Consider the following 15,336-nt stretch of genomic DNA (forward strand, 5'->3'; position numbering starts at 1 on the left):
TTGGGCTTTCCCTCTGCCAGAGTGGGGCGCTGTACTATATTACATTGCTTCCTCTGCTGCCATTGTTGGACCTGCAGGGGGGCCACTGCTGCTATTGGACCCGTGTGTGTGGGGGGAGGGGAGTTGCTGCTTTCTACCAGTGGCATATGAGGGAGGATGCAGTCCACCCTGGTTGCAGACTATAAGGGGATGCTTCCGGGATCAGCATCATGCTCTGGGAACTTCTTCCTCTTCAGGAGGCCTTCACATCTGACCCTTTCCCTTCACTTGCACCCACACCCCCTTCCCAATGGCCATCTTCGGTGACTTTGGAAGCGGCAGCGATCAAGAGAGGCTGCCAGCATCAGGGCCTTCCCTTTGCACATTAAAATGCTACCTGTACAAAGATGCATTTGAGTCATAGATAGGATAATTCATCTATCATTAATCCCAGGCTCAAATACCCAATTTTAACCAGACTTTATGTATAGTTCACAACCTCCCCTATCCTCTTTTTAGGCTTAGCCATATTTTTAAAACATTCTTCATTACCCTCCTGATGTTGTTTTTTTCCTTAAATGTACTTTTACTTTCCTTAAAGATTGTAGCTCACCCCTCTTCCCTTTTGTATCGCTAATTACTTGTGTACATACATTGTATGTTTATGTGTACAAATTGTTTTATTTTGTCTCCCAATTAAATTAAATTATCATACGCACTGAAGTATTTGATATTGCATGTAAAACAAACTTTTAATAAACTTGAAACTTGTCTCACTATATGGAAACAGGAAGTTGAAACAAAGCAGACAGGGCTTGCAGAGGGAAGGCCCCGACGCTGGTAGCCTGTTTTAATTTCTGCTGGTGCTGAGTTGCTGCGGGTGCAGGTGCAAAGGAAAAGGCCAGTGCAGGACTCGGGTGGGAGGGAGAGCGAGAGGCGGGAAAGATGTCATACCAGGCTGGGGGAGGCGGGTGGAAAAATGCTGGCTATAAGGTGTGGGAAGAAGGGAAGAGAGGGGAAAGCAGGTGGAAGGGAGAATGAGATGAAATGCATGGTGGGGAAGAAGATTAAGAAGAGGATAAGCACTGTAAAAATGCTAAAGCAAGCTTGGTCCCTTTTTAAGAACACGGTCACCAAAGCGCAAAATCTATATATACTGCGTATCAACAAGGTATCCAAGAGGAAAAAGAACAAAGAACTGGCATAGCTCACTGTAGAGGTTAAGGAAGCGATCAGAGACAAGAAAACTTCATTTAAGGAATGGAAAAGGTCAAAAACGGATGAAAACTGTAATAAGCATAAACAACATCAACCCAGGTGCCATAAGGCAATAAAAGGGGCCAAAAGAGACTACGATAAAAAAATAGCCATGGAGGTGAAAAACTTCAAGCCGTTCTTTCGATATAAGGGGAAACAACCAGCGAAGGAAGCGGTGGGACCATTGGATGACCGTGGAATGAAGGGAGTGCTAAAGGAGGACAAAGCAATCGCCAACAAACTGAACACATTTTTTGCGTCTGTATTTACCGAAGAAGATATACACAACATACTGGAACCTATCAGGCTATATGCTGGAAACGAAGATGGGAAACTGACAGAGTTGACGGTCAGTCTAGAAGAGGTATGCAGGCAAATAGATAGGCTTAAAAGCGATAAATCCCTGGGACCGGATGGCATCCATCCAAGGGTCATCAAGAAACTGAAAGAGACCATAGCTGAACTGCTTCAACTAGTAGCCAACCTATCGATCAAATCAGGAAAAATTCCGGAGGACTGGAAGGTGGCGAATGTTACGCCGATCTTCAAAAAGGTTTGAGGGGAGACCCGGGAAACTATAGACCGGTGAATCTGACCTCGGTGCCGGGAAAGATGGTGGAGGTGCTGATAAAGGACCACATTATTGATCACCTTGATGGACACAGTCTGATGAGGACCAGCCAGCACAGTTTGAGCAAAGGCAGATCTTGTTTGATTAACTTGCTGCACTTCTTCGACGGAGTAAACAGGCAGATAGACAAGGGCGACCCGGACGACATTGTATATCTGGATTTTCAGAAGGTGTTCGCAAGGTTCCGCATGAACGACTACTTTGGAAAATTATGAGCCATGGAATTGAGGGTGAAATATTCACGTGGATTAAAAACTGGCAGGAACCTAGGAAACAGAGAGTGGGGTAAATGGACAATACTAGGACTGGAAGAGCGTCACCAGTGGGGTGCCGCAGGGCTCAGTGCTTGGACCCGTGCTCTTCAACATCTTTATAAACGATCTGGACATTGATACGATGAGTAAGATGATTAAATTTGCGGTCGATACAAAGTTATTCAGAGTAGTGAAGACACAGGGGGATTGCGAAGATCTGCAACGTGACATAATCATGCTCAAGAAATGGGCATCGACATGGCAGATGAGGTTCAAAGTGGATAAGTGTAAAGTGATGCATGTCGGTAACAAAAATCTCATGCACGAATGCAGGATGTCCGGGACGGTACATGGAGACATCTCCCAGGATAGAGACTTGGGAGTTCTGATCGACAAGTCGATGAAGCTGTCCATGCAATGTGCAGCGACAGCAAAAATGGCAAATAGAACGCCCGGAATGATAAAGAAGGGGATCACGAACAGATCGGAGAAGGTTATCATGCCGCTGTACCGGGCCGCGCCCTCACCTGGAGTACTACATCCAGCACTGGTCACCGTACATGAAGAAGAACACGGTACTACTCAAAAGGGTCCAGAGAAGAGCGACTAAAATGGTTAAGGGGCTGGAGGAGTTGCCCTACAGCAAGAGATTAGAGAAACCGGGCCTCTTCTCCCTCGAAAAGAGAAGATTGAGAGGGGACATGATTGAAACGTTCAAGATACTGAAGGGAATAGACTTAGTAGATAAAGACAGATTGTTCACCCTCTCCAAGGAAGGGAGAACGAGAGGGCACGCTCTAAAGTTGAAAGGGGAACGATTCTGTATGAACATAAGGAAGTTCTTCCTCACCCAGAGAGTGGTAGAAAACTGGAACACTTTTCCGGAGTCTGTCATATGGGAAAACACCCTCCAGGGATTCAAGACAAAGATGAACAAGTTCCTGCTCAACTGGAAAGTACACAGGTGAGGCTGGGCTCATTTAGAGCACTAGTGTTTGATCTAGGGGCCGCCATAATTCTTATGTTCTTAATACCAGAAGCAGGACTCCATGAAGAGTGGCAAGGGGGGGGGGAAGAGAGAAGGAAACGATACCCACAGGGAGGGGAGAGAGGGGTAAAGGTGTCATACTTGGCTAGGGGGAGGAGGGAGGGTGGAAAAATACTGGCTATAGGATACAGGAACAAGAGAAGGGGTAATAGGGATACAGAGGTTAAATGCTAAAAGGTGGGTAGATGGGTTTACATAGGAAGGGCATGCTGAAAGAGGTTAGATTGGCGCAGTGAGGGTATAATACTGAAATGGAGGATCAATAGGGATGCATATGGTGAAAAGGGGAAGAGTAGATAAGGACATAGAGAGGCAGCAATGTTGAACAGGGTTAGTGCTGAAAAGAGAGGAGAAATAGAGACACAGAGAAGCAATGCTGAAGAAGGAGAGATAAGACAAGGAAATTGAGACGGTAGATGGGTTGGTGAGTTGGTGTTAGACAGCGAGCGCAAGCTAGGACCTAAGTGTTTGTTTCGTTCATATTTGACAGCGCCGGCATAGGGTTGGAGAGGGAAAGGGGTGGGGGTGGGTGAAAAGGCTGCAAAATAAACTCACCAGCTAATTTTAAAGCTATATCATAGAAAGTAAATTGAATCGTATCAAATCAAAAAAATTGATTCAATTAGCAAAATTGATCATTCCAAACTGAAAATTTTTTTCTAAATCGGACAGCTCTGTCTTTCAAAATAATGGTACCTAATCCCCAGTGGTCCATTCCAACACACTGCTGGGGGTAATTTTGCTAAATAAGACAATGCTCAATGATAAGACTCAAACTAGTGCTTTGAACACACTGCTAGGGCTCAGGCACCATTATTCTGAAAGATAGTGGTGCAAGAGGCAGGAGTGATTGGGCATATCTTCTACCTTTAAGGGTGAGTGGAAAACTGGAAAATCTGGGTAGGGATCTGGGGCTGAAGAGAGAAATATTGGACCTGGACGGGGTTGGGAGAAGAAAAGATGTTAGTTCTGGTGGGGGGAGAAAAGAAGACTCAGACTGGTCGGGAAGATATCATTTGCACATAGTAGGCAGTGTTATGACCCTGCATGGGTAGATATTTGTCTGTTCTTATTCCGCTTTTCTGGGCATAAAGCAGCCCTGACTTAAAATTAGTGAAGACCACATACTTATATTCCTTGTTAAGGCAATTTATGGAAACGGGGCTAAATTTGAGTTTGTTAAGAAATCAAGACTTTTAGATTCTTATTCTTAATTAATTTTTTAGAATATTTTTTACAATAGCTTTTTCATACTGGTAGTATAGATTATGTTGTGCAGATCAGTGAAAACATTTCTACTTAAGGCATTTTGAATTGTGCATTCTAAAAATATAGAGGGGTGATATACAGGGGTGTGAAGAGTTTTAGAAGACACTGTCAGGTCCTTTTACAATGCTGTGCTGCTAAGCAGTGCACACTAAGGTCCTGATTCTGTATAGGACGCCCGGTCTCAGCAGCCACATAAGTGGCTTTTGAGAATCGCACATGGGTGTCCTATATAGAAATATGCCTGTCCACCTAACCCCACCTAACCACCCCAATTCTCTAACCGACGTCCATGTCACAGGCGCTGGTTAGAGAATCGCATTGCCGCTGAGCTGATCGCGACAAGGGAATCTCCCTGCTGCGATCAGCTGAGCTACCACAGCAGGAAACCCCCCAGCCAGTAAGTCGGCCAGCAGGAGAGATTCCCACACTCTCCAGCTAGCACCCTACCCCTCAAAGATCACCGGCAGGAGGGATGCCCACTCCCTCTTTCCAGAACTCCCCCTGAAGACATGCCCGCACCCCGACACCCCCAAGCCCACCCGGTCCCCCTCCCGTACCTATTTGTCGCAGGCTGGCCGGAGGGATGCTTACTCCCACCAGTTGGCAGGCAAACATCCACAGAATGGCGGGCTTTCCCCTTCCCGGTGCACCAGGGAGGGGCCTAAGGCCCTGATTGGCCCAGGCGCCTAAAGCCCTTCCCACAGGAGGGGCCTTAGCACCCCTCCCAGTGCATTCTGGAATGTACTGCGAGTGGCCTAAGACTCTGATTGGCCAGATCCCTTAGGCCACCTACGATGGGAGGGGAGACTTCAGGGGTTCAGGCAGGATGGAGTGGGCATCCCTCCTGCCAGCTAACTTCGTGGATTCCCTGCTGCGGCTGCTAAACTGATGCATTGGGAGGGGGAAGGCCATCATTTTCAGCACGCAGCCCTGTAGACAGGAAGGAGTGGGCTTCCCTCCTGTTGATTTTGCAGTGAAAGGTAAAGGAGTGTCGGGTGATGTGGGGATATTGCTAGTGCTGTCCGGAGTGTCGGGTGAGGTGTTGCCAGCGCTGTCATGGGTGTCAAGGGATGTTGGGGGTGGGGATGTAGTGCAGGAGCTCTCTATGGAGGGGGCTGGGGGATCGGTGCCTGTGAGAGTACATCTACAAAATTTGCTTTTTGTTCATTTTTCATGTGGACATTTTTATTTTTGAAAATGACCAAAAAAGATAAGACATCCTAAGGACAAAAACTTATGCATATGTAATTTTCAAAAATAAAAGACAGTCGTCTGGCAGTTTTGAAAATGGACATTTTTTCTACTGGATTTGTGGACGTCTTGCTCAAAATGTCCAACTCAGACCGACAACCTATCAAAAATGCCCCTCCACCGTACACATTATTGTCAGCGTGCATACTTATATGCATGTATACAGCTGCATGATTTTAGAAAAGTCCCTTTTATAAATGGAAAAAGAGGCTTTATACAGGAAAGCACACTAACCATAACAGGTGTTATCCAGAGACAGCAGGCAGATATTCTCACATGTGGGTGACGCCATCCACGGAGCCCCAGTATGGACAGCTTTAAAAGTGTATTGCCATTTTAAGAACTTTAGAAAGTTCGCAACTGACCACACTGCGCATGCGCAAGTGCCTTACCACCTGACGTTGGCGTGGGGCTCCTCAGTTTAATAAGCCAGCTTAGAAGCCAACCAGGGGAAGTGAGAGGGTTGTGAGTATATCTGCTTGCTGTCCCTGGATAACACCTGTTATGGTAAGTAACTGTGCTTTATCCCAGGACAAGTAGGCAGCATATTCTCACATGTGGGACTTCCTAGCTTACTAGAATGGGATGGAGGGAGAGCTGGCCATTAGGAAAATAAATTTTACAATACTGCTTGGCCGAAGTGACCATTCCATCTGGAGTGATGTGAAGGTATGAACTGAGGACCAAGTAGCAGCTTTACATATCTCATCAATAGGAGTAGAGTAGAGGAAAGCTACTGAAGCTACCATAGCTTGAACCTTATGGGCTGTGAACCGACTGTCCAGATGCAGCCCGGCCTGAGCATAACAGAACGAGATGTAAGCAGCCAACCAATTGGAAATCATTCTTTTGGAAACAGGATGTCCCAACGTGTTAGGGTCAAAGGAAAGAAAAAGTTCAAAATGGGTTGGGAACTGGCTTGGAGGTAGGCTTCAAAGGGTGGTGGTGAACGGCACACCCTCTGAAATGACGGAGGTGATCAGTGGAGTGCCGCAGGGCTCGGTCTTGGGCCCAATCCTATTCAACATCTTTATAAGGGACTTGGCAGAAGGGCTTCAGGGTAAAATAACATTATTCGCCGATGACGCCAAACTAAGTAATGTAGTGGGCAAATGCACAATAGATGATGTTTCAATGCCCGACAACATGATGCATGACCTACTCCTACTGGAGCGCTGGTCTAGGTCCTGGCAACTCAACTTCAATGCCAAAAAATGCAAAGTTATGCACCTGGGCAACCAAAATCCATGCAAGACTTACACCCTAAATGGAGAGATCCTAACAAGAACTGAAGCAGAACGTGACCTAGGGGTGATCGTCAGTGAGGACATGAAGGCTGCCAATCAAGTGGAGCAAGCTTCATCCAAAGCAAGACAAGTCATAGGTTGCATATGCAGGGGTTTCGTCAGCCGAAAGCCGGAAGTCATTATGCCGCTGTATAGATCCATGGTGAGGCCCCATCTGGAATACTGTGTGCAATTCTGGAGGCCGCATTATCGTAAGGATGTGCTGAGACTGGAGTCGGTTCAGAGAATGGCCACCCGGATGGTCTCGGGACTCAAGGATCTCCCATACGAGGAACAGCTAAACAAATTGCAGCTATACTCACTCGAGGAGCGCAGAGAGAGGGGGGACATGATCGAGACGTTCAAGTATCTCTCGGGCCGCATAGAGACGGAAGAAGATATCTTCCTTTTCAAGGGTCCCACGACAACAAGAGGGCATCCGTGGAAAATTAGGGGAGGGAAACTACGAGCTGACACCAGGAAATTCTTTTTCACAGAAAGGGTGGTTGATCGCTGAAATAGTCTTCCAATGCATGTGATCGAGGCCAGCAGCGTGCCTGATTTTAAGGCCAAATGGGATCGTCACATGGGATCTATTCACAGGGCGAAGGGAGGGGAGGGATCTATTCATAGGGCGAAGGTAGGGGAGGGACATTAAGGTGGGCAGACTAGATGGGCCTTGGCCCTTATCTGCCGTCTATTTCTATGTTTCTATGTGGTTTAGTCTTCTGCAAATAGTAAGCTAATGCTCATTTGCAGTCCAGAGTATGAAGAGCCACTTCACCAGGATGAGAATGAAGCTTAGGGAAGAGAATACTGGTAGAACAATTGATTGATTAATATGAAAATCAGTGACGACCTTTGGTAGGAACTTCAGATGAATGTGAAGCATAACCTTGTCATGATAGAACACTGTGAAAGGTGGATCCACCACTAACACTTAAAGTTCACTTACTCTTTGAGCAGAAGTCAGAGAAATAAGAAAAACTACTTTCCAAGTAAGGTATTTGAGGTGAGCCGTAGCCATTGATTCAAAAGGAGGCTTCATCAATCTAGTGGGATATTATTTTGATGGTAAACTGCTTGACTTTTCACAATTGCAACACAAATTTGGTCTTAACAAATCATAAAATTATAGATGGTTGCAGTTGAAGCAGGCCATTCAGGCGGGGTTCCCGGAATGGAAAAATCTTAATAATCAGTATAGTCTGCCGTTCTTATGTTTTCAGATGGACTTTCTGGGCACCAGGCTGCTCAGTGGTATAAATTAATATCTGGATATTTGAATAAGAAACCAAAAGTCGGTTTACGGGACATTTGGAGCATTGAGATAAAGCATCAAATTACTGCATCTCAATGGCCACGAATTTGGGCTTGGAGGATGAGGTGTATAGTGTCTGCGTCTATGAGACAAACTTGTTTTTTTCTGTTACATAGAGTATTTTGCATCCCGGTTCGTTTACAGAAGTTAGATAGCTCTAAGTCTAATAGATGCTGGCACTGTCATCTTGAAGCTGGGACTTTAGATCATTTGCTATTCTACTGCCCATTGATTCTTGCTTTTTGTTTTTTTTTTATAATTCTTTATTCTTTTTTATTTCTTACATCAAGTGAAATATATGTAATACATACAATTTTAAAAAACACTTGAAATTTCAAACAATTATTCTTATATTGTAAAATTAAGAAACCCCTATTATCAGAATTTTAAAAACAGAATACCCTTACAATAGTTTACCCTCCCTAACCCCCCTATATGCTCTATCCATGTGCTATGATATCTGATCATTAGAGAAATTAGCCAATGGTCCCCAGATTTTATTAAACTTATGAATATACCCCTGTTGTAACGCCATCACTTTTTCCATTTTGTAGATATGACAAATTGAGTTCCACCAAAAAGTGTAATTTAACTTAGTGTAATCTTTCCAGTTTTGAGTAATTTGCTGTATGGCGACCCCTGTCAATATTAATAAAAGTTTATTATTGTTTGCAGAAATTGGACTTTGAGTTCTCATTGCTGTTCCAAATAATATTGTATCGTATGAGAGTCCAACATGATTTTCTAATAAATTATTAATTTGGGGCCAAATTATTTTCCAGAAAGCATTTATACAGGGACAAAAGAATATTAAATGATCTAATGTCCCCACTTCTATCTTACAATGCCAGCATCTATTAAATCTAGTACTATCTACTTTTTGTAATCGCATTGGGGTCCATAAAACTCTGTGTAACAAAAACATCCATGTTTGACTCATAGATGCTGACCTTGTAGTACGTATCCTCCAGGATCAAAATTTTTGCCATTGAGATGCAGAAATTGTCTGTCCAATCTCAATACTCCAAATGTCCCTAAGTCCTGTTCTCTTTTTTTTGTTTAAAAATCCATATAAAAACTTATACCATTTTGCGGCTTGGTGTCCTAAAAAATCCGCCTGAAAGCAAAGGACCTGCAAGCTATACTGAGTGTTAAGATTCTTCCATTCAGGGAACCCTTCCTGAATAGCCTGCTTCAATTGCATCCATTTAAAATATTGTGTCTTGTTTAATCCAAATTTCTGTTGCAATTGTGAAAAACTAAGCAGTGATCCATTTACAATAACATCATTCAAAGACCGTATACCTGCAATTATCTATTGCTTCCATACTATTTTGAATCCACCAATTTTGATCCTGGAATTTACCCAAATGGATTGATTTAATGATTTAGCCAATGGATCTGGTGATATATTGCTAATAAATCTTTGTGTTTTCCATGTATCTAGTAGAATTCTGTTATCTTTATATCTCCTAGGCATTGTTATACTAATGAGATGTTCTAAATGTAATGGAAACAGGAGCCGCCATTCTAAGTATAACCATGATTCTCCATGAGATCTGGGAGGATCCAATACATACCCTGTCTTAAAATATAGGCTTGATGGTACATATAAAAATTTGGAAAATTTACCCCTCCCTCCTTAATTGTTTTTTGTAGTGATGTTAAAGCGATTCTGGGTCTTTTCCCAAACCAAACAAATTTTGTAAGAACACTGTTTAACTTTTTGTAAAATGACCCCTGAAAAAAATATTTGAATCATACTCATTTGATAACAAACCACAGGCAATATCATCATTTTAATTGTTTGGACTCTTCCCCACCAAGAAAGATGTAAAGGATTCCATTGCTCGCACATTTCTGTTATTTTTTTTAATAAAAATTTTTCATTCTCTTTTACTGTGTCATCAATTGTATTTTTTATAAGAATACCTAAGTATTTTAAACCTTCCTCTTTCCATTTAAATGAATATGAGTCAAATAATCCTTTGGTACAATGGACATTAATTGGAAGAACTTCAGATTTTCCCCAATTGATTTTATAGCCAGAAAATTTTCCAAACTTCTCTAGTAAATTGAGTAAACATGGAATGGTATCCCCCGGTTCTCTTAAATACAATAAAATGTCATCTGCATACGCAGATATTTTAAATTCCCAATTAGAAAATGCGATTCCCTTTATTCCCTTAGTTTGATTGATTGCAATTAATAAGGGTTCAAGAACAATGTCGAAAAGTAAGGGAGATAAAGGACATCCTTGTCTAACTCCCCTTAGCAAGTTAAATCTATCCGATAAGTTATTATTTATATATAATCTTGCTCCAGGAGAGCTATACAATGTTTGAATCATTTTAATAAAACCAGGTCCTATACCAAACCATTCTAAAGCTTGATACATAAAACTCCATTTCACTCTATCAAATGCTTTTTCTGCATCTAACGATATTAGAAAAGCTGGGTCATTCATATTTTTTGCTAAATTTAAAGAATGAAATGCTAATCTGGTGTTATGTGAAGAGTGTCTTTTAGCAACAAATCCTGTTTGGTGTACATCAATAATAAAAGGAAGAGCTTTTGCCAATCTTAATGCTAGTACTTTAGCAAGCAATTTACCATCTACGTTCAACAAAGAGATGGGCCTGTAATTTGAAACCAATGTCGGATCCCTGTTTGGTTTTGGCAAGACAATAATGACAGAATTAGCCATAGTACCTGATATATTTCCATTGTTTATCTGATACTGATATAAATTTAATAGATATGGTAATATAATATTTTGAAATGCTTTATAAAATTCAACAGTATAACCATCTCCACCTGGAGCGGATCCAACTCTAAGAGCCTTCAATGCTGATTCTATTTCTTTTAAAGATATATGCTCTTCTAGACTTCTTTTTATATGTTCCGGAATATTTGGTCCAACAAATGAATTCAAAAACTCTAATCCATCCTGTTCTTTATTTTCATAAGTATCAGAAGAATATAGACCCTTATAAAAATCAAGAAATTGTTTTAGAATATCCTTAATGTTAGTGTGTGTATTGCTCCTCATATCTTTAATTGCAATAATCTTAGATTTTCTTTTTTTTGCTTTAAGAAAATTTGCTAACAATTTTCCAGCCTTATTTAAATTTCCATAATACTGAACTTGCCGATAGAACATATCTTTTCTCACAAATTGAGAAAAAATCTCATTATATTTAGCTTTTGCTTTTAATAATTTCTGCAATATAACATATTCCCATTTAACAATTAATTTATGTTCTAATATTTTAATTTCTTCTTCCAAATCCATAAATTGTTTTTTAAGTTGTTTTTTCATAAATGCTGAATATGATATAATATTTCCCCTCATTGTTGCTTTACAAGCATCCCATAAAATTTCAATATTTATATTCCCTGAATTATTAATTTGAAAAAATTCATTCATCTTTACTTTAAAATCTTCTATAAAATTCGCATCTGCAAGCAAAGCATTATCAAATCTCCAAATTGGTTTAGAATATACTGAATCATCATTCTGAAGGTCAATCCACACACCAGCATGATCTGAAATTATAATAACTGCTTTCATCACTCGTTGTGCTATATTATTAGATACAAATATATAATCAATTCGTGAAAAATATTTATGGACCTGAGAACAAAAAGAATATTCCTGATCATTAAAATGAAGAATACGCCATATATCAACTAAATCACAGGATTGTACCAAATTATCTAAACCTAACGACTTCATAATTTTACTTGGTTTCTTATCCAAAATAGGATCCATTACATCATTGAAATCTCCAGCTACTACTAAATTATAAGCAGCCAGTGGTAATAATATCTGTTGAATTTGTTTGAAAAACTCCATTTGATTCGAATTAGGAGCATATAAATTAAATAAATCCAGGGTTGTATTTCCCAGAGCCATTTTAATATGTACCCATCTTCCTAAAGGATCAAAGTTTATTAACTTAAAATCCGCAATATACTTCTTATTTATAAGGACAGCTACTCCCGCTTTTTTCCCCATAGCAGGTGCAAAAAAACATTTGGACACCCAACCCCCTATTAGTTTATTAGATTTGATCCCTGAAAGATGTGTCTCTTGCATGAAATAAATATCAGCGTTCTGTTTATGAAGAAAACCTAATATTTTCTTTCTTTTAACTGGGTGGTTTAGACCATTGACATTAATAGAAAAAATTTTAAGCGCCATCTAAATTAATAAGTAAAATTTGACATAAATCTCTATAATAAAAATTTTGATCAGATATCCACACATATTTAACCCCTAATCCTTTTCTTACTATTATTCCCTTACCTTTAGAACTTCCCTTACCCATTTCCATCATCACGGAAATCAACATGGGGTCAAATAAATTGCTTGTTGGAAAATCCAGTGGCATTATCGTATGATATTGAACTGTTTGGCATGTCAATAAGGGCTAAGAGCCAAATATCCTCTAATAATAATAAGCTTCTACTTATTACAACAGGGGTTGCCATACAACAGATTACGAATAATTGGAAAAATTGGGAGAGGCTGAATTATAGTTTCTGGTGGAACTCTTTATGTCACATATATAAAATGGAAAGGATAATAGCCACACAGCAGGGGAATTTTAGAAAATTTCAGGATATTTGGGAGCCATTAACAAAATATTGTAATGATTGAATATTATTTTTCCCCTTAAATATGCATGTCCAAGGTGGGGGAGGGAGAAGGGGTATTTTGGTCTTCTTATTAAGGTAAGGAATATGGGAATGGGGATTATTATATGTTTTCTTGAGTTTAAAGACTGTTATTGATTAGGGGTGAGGGGGGATAAATTCTGATATGGATTTTAACAGAATATTAAGTGTTGTATCTGAGTTTAAAATGTTATATATGCAGTTACACTTATTGTAAGTTTTTAAAAAATGAATAAAGAATAATAATAATAAAAAAAATCTAGCGAGAACCACATTAAGATCCCAAACCACTGGAGGTGGCTTGAAAGGAGGTTTGACATTGAAAAGACCCCTCATGAATTTGGAAATTAGAGGATGAGCAAAGAGAGGTTTTCCATCCACTGGTTGATGAAAAGCACTGATAGCACTGAGATGGACTTGGGTGGAAGTAGATTTGAGACCAGAATCAGACAAAAGAAGTAAATAGTCCAATACTGAGGAATCAGAAATGGATTTCGGGTTCTGTTGATGCAGAATACACCAAGAAGAAAAACGTGTCCATTTTTGATAGTAGCATTGCTGTGTGGATGATTTTCTGGAAGCTTCCAAAATGAGGCGGACAGGCTAAGAAAAATGAATTTTAGCTGAAGTCAGCCCGAGAGGTACCAAGCTGTCAGGTGTAAAGATTGAAGATTGGGAGTTCCTTGACTCTGCGTGAGAAGAGAAGGAAAAATTGGAAGAGTGATTGGCTCCTTGGTATTCAGTTGAAGTAGAAGGGAGAACCAGGGTTGTCTGGGCCATTGAGGAGCTATAAGAATCATGGTGGCTGATTCCTGTTTGAGTTTGACCAGTGTCTTGAGGACAAGAAGAATGGGAGGAAATGTGTAATCCAGTAGAAAAGCATCCGCATCCAGGCAATGAGGAGTGTACTGCCTGGAGCAGAACTGGGGTAACTTATGATTCAGAGGAGACGCAAACAGGTTGATGTGAGGAGTTTCCCATTGAGAAAAAAATCTGATGAAGAACTGGAGAGTTGATCATCTATTTGAGAGGTTGAAGACCTGCTAAGTTTGTCTGCCAATGAATTCTTCTTCTCTTGAATATAGATTACTTCGAGAAAGATGTTTCAAGCAATCGCCCATTACCATATCTTCTGGGCCTCCTGACAAAGAAGAGAACCTGTTCCTCCTTCTTTGTTTAGATAATATATGGCCACTTGAGTTCACCATCCAGTCATAGCGTATTATATACAAAATGGGTCACACTCTGAGGTTAAGTAGATATTTCTGAAATCTTCACTGTGTTTCTTAAATATGATATAATAAAAATCCACTTGTCTTGTTGAATATTTTCAAATTATCTTATGCAGTTGCTTACAGTTGTCACTGGAGTATAAAAAACCTCACTTATCTTGTATGATGCTATGATTAAAGTCCTGGGGTCCCAACGCGGCCCCGTTTCGGTATCTGCTTCGGGAGACCCCACTTTTGTTCAAAAGTCAGAGCAAAGGTCAGCATTCCTTGTTGTCCGGAACCATTGAGGCAATTTTCCAAAGTGGTATGTACTTTTTCGCTTCTTGTCTCCCATTTTGGCACCCACAAGAAAGTATTTAGAATTGCTCAGGTACGTGGGCTGTAGATTAGAAGTGCACGCAACCTGTTCTCATGTTTATATTTTTCATTGCATTACAGATATAAGTTCACGGATATGAATGAATCTAGTTATCCTATATTTATCAAGTGAGCGTTACTCAATCAGTGGGGTCTCCCGAAGCAGATACCGAAACGGGGCCATGTTGGGACCCCGGGACTTTAATCATAGCATCACACAAGATAAGTGAGGTTTTTTATACTCCAGTGACAACTGTAAGCAACTGCATAAGATAATTTGAAAATATTCAACAAGACAAGTGGATTTTTATTATATCATATTTAAGAAACACAGTGAAGATTTCAGAAATATCTACTTAATCTCAGAGTGTGACCCATTTTGTATATAATACGCTATGACTGGATGGTGAACTCTTGTCCCAAGAGGGGTTTATCTCCCCCTCTTCAGAGTTTCATTTCTCTGAGCGCATTTCAAAGCTGGGTCACTCTCTGAGTTTTCAGTCAACACAGTCAGTTTTCTTTTTCCTAGTTACATTACTTTGACTGACTATTGATACTACATATTTTCCCTGGCACATAAGCAACAAAGATTAAACTCAATGGCTGAGACAGAAAAAAATATCCTACTGACGAGCGCCCACGAAAAGGAAAAAATTAACACCGCTTTATATTTGTATTTATTTTTAAAGAGAAAAAGAAACGCGAGAGCAGGAAGGCAATAAGGCAAAATTGAATGACGTTCAAAAATACGACTTCTTAGCTCCATGG

General features: G+C 40.5%; 1 protein-coding gene across 19 annotated transcripts in view; it reads right to left on the reverse strand.

Moving 5' to 3' along the window:
- The window catches only part of ERICH2 (glutamate rich 2), a 120,334-nt gene that overhangs the window by 65,442 nt on the left and 39,556 nt on the right, over window positions 1-15,336 (reverse strand). The window lies entirely within an intron of this gene.

Source organism: Geotrypetes seraphini, chromosome 5, assembly GCF_902459505.1.
Source record: "Geotrypetes seraphini chromosome 5, aGeoSer1.1, whole genome shotgun sequence".
NCBI lineage: Eukaryota > Metazoa > Chordata > Amphibia > Gymnophiona > Dermophiidae > Geotrypetes > Geotrypetes seraphini.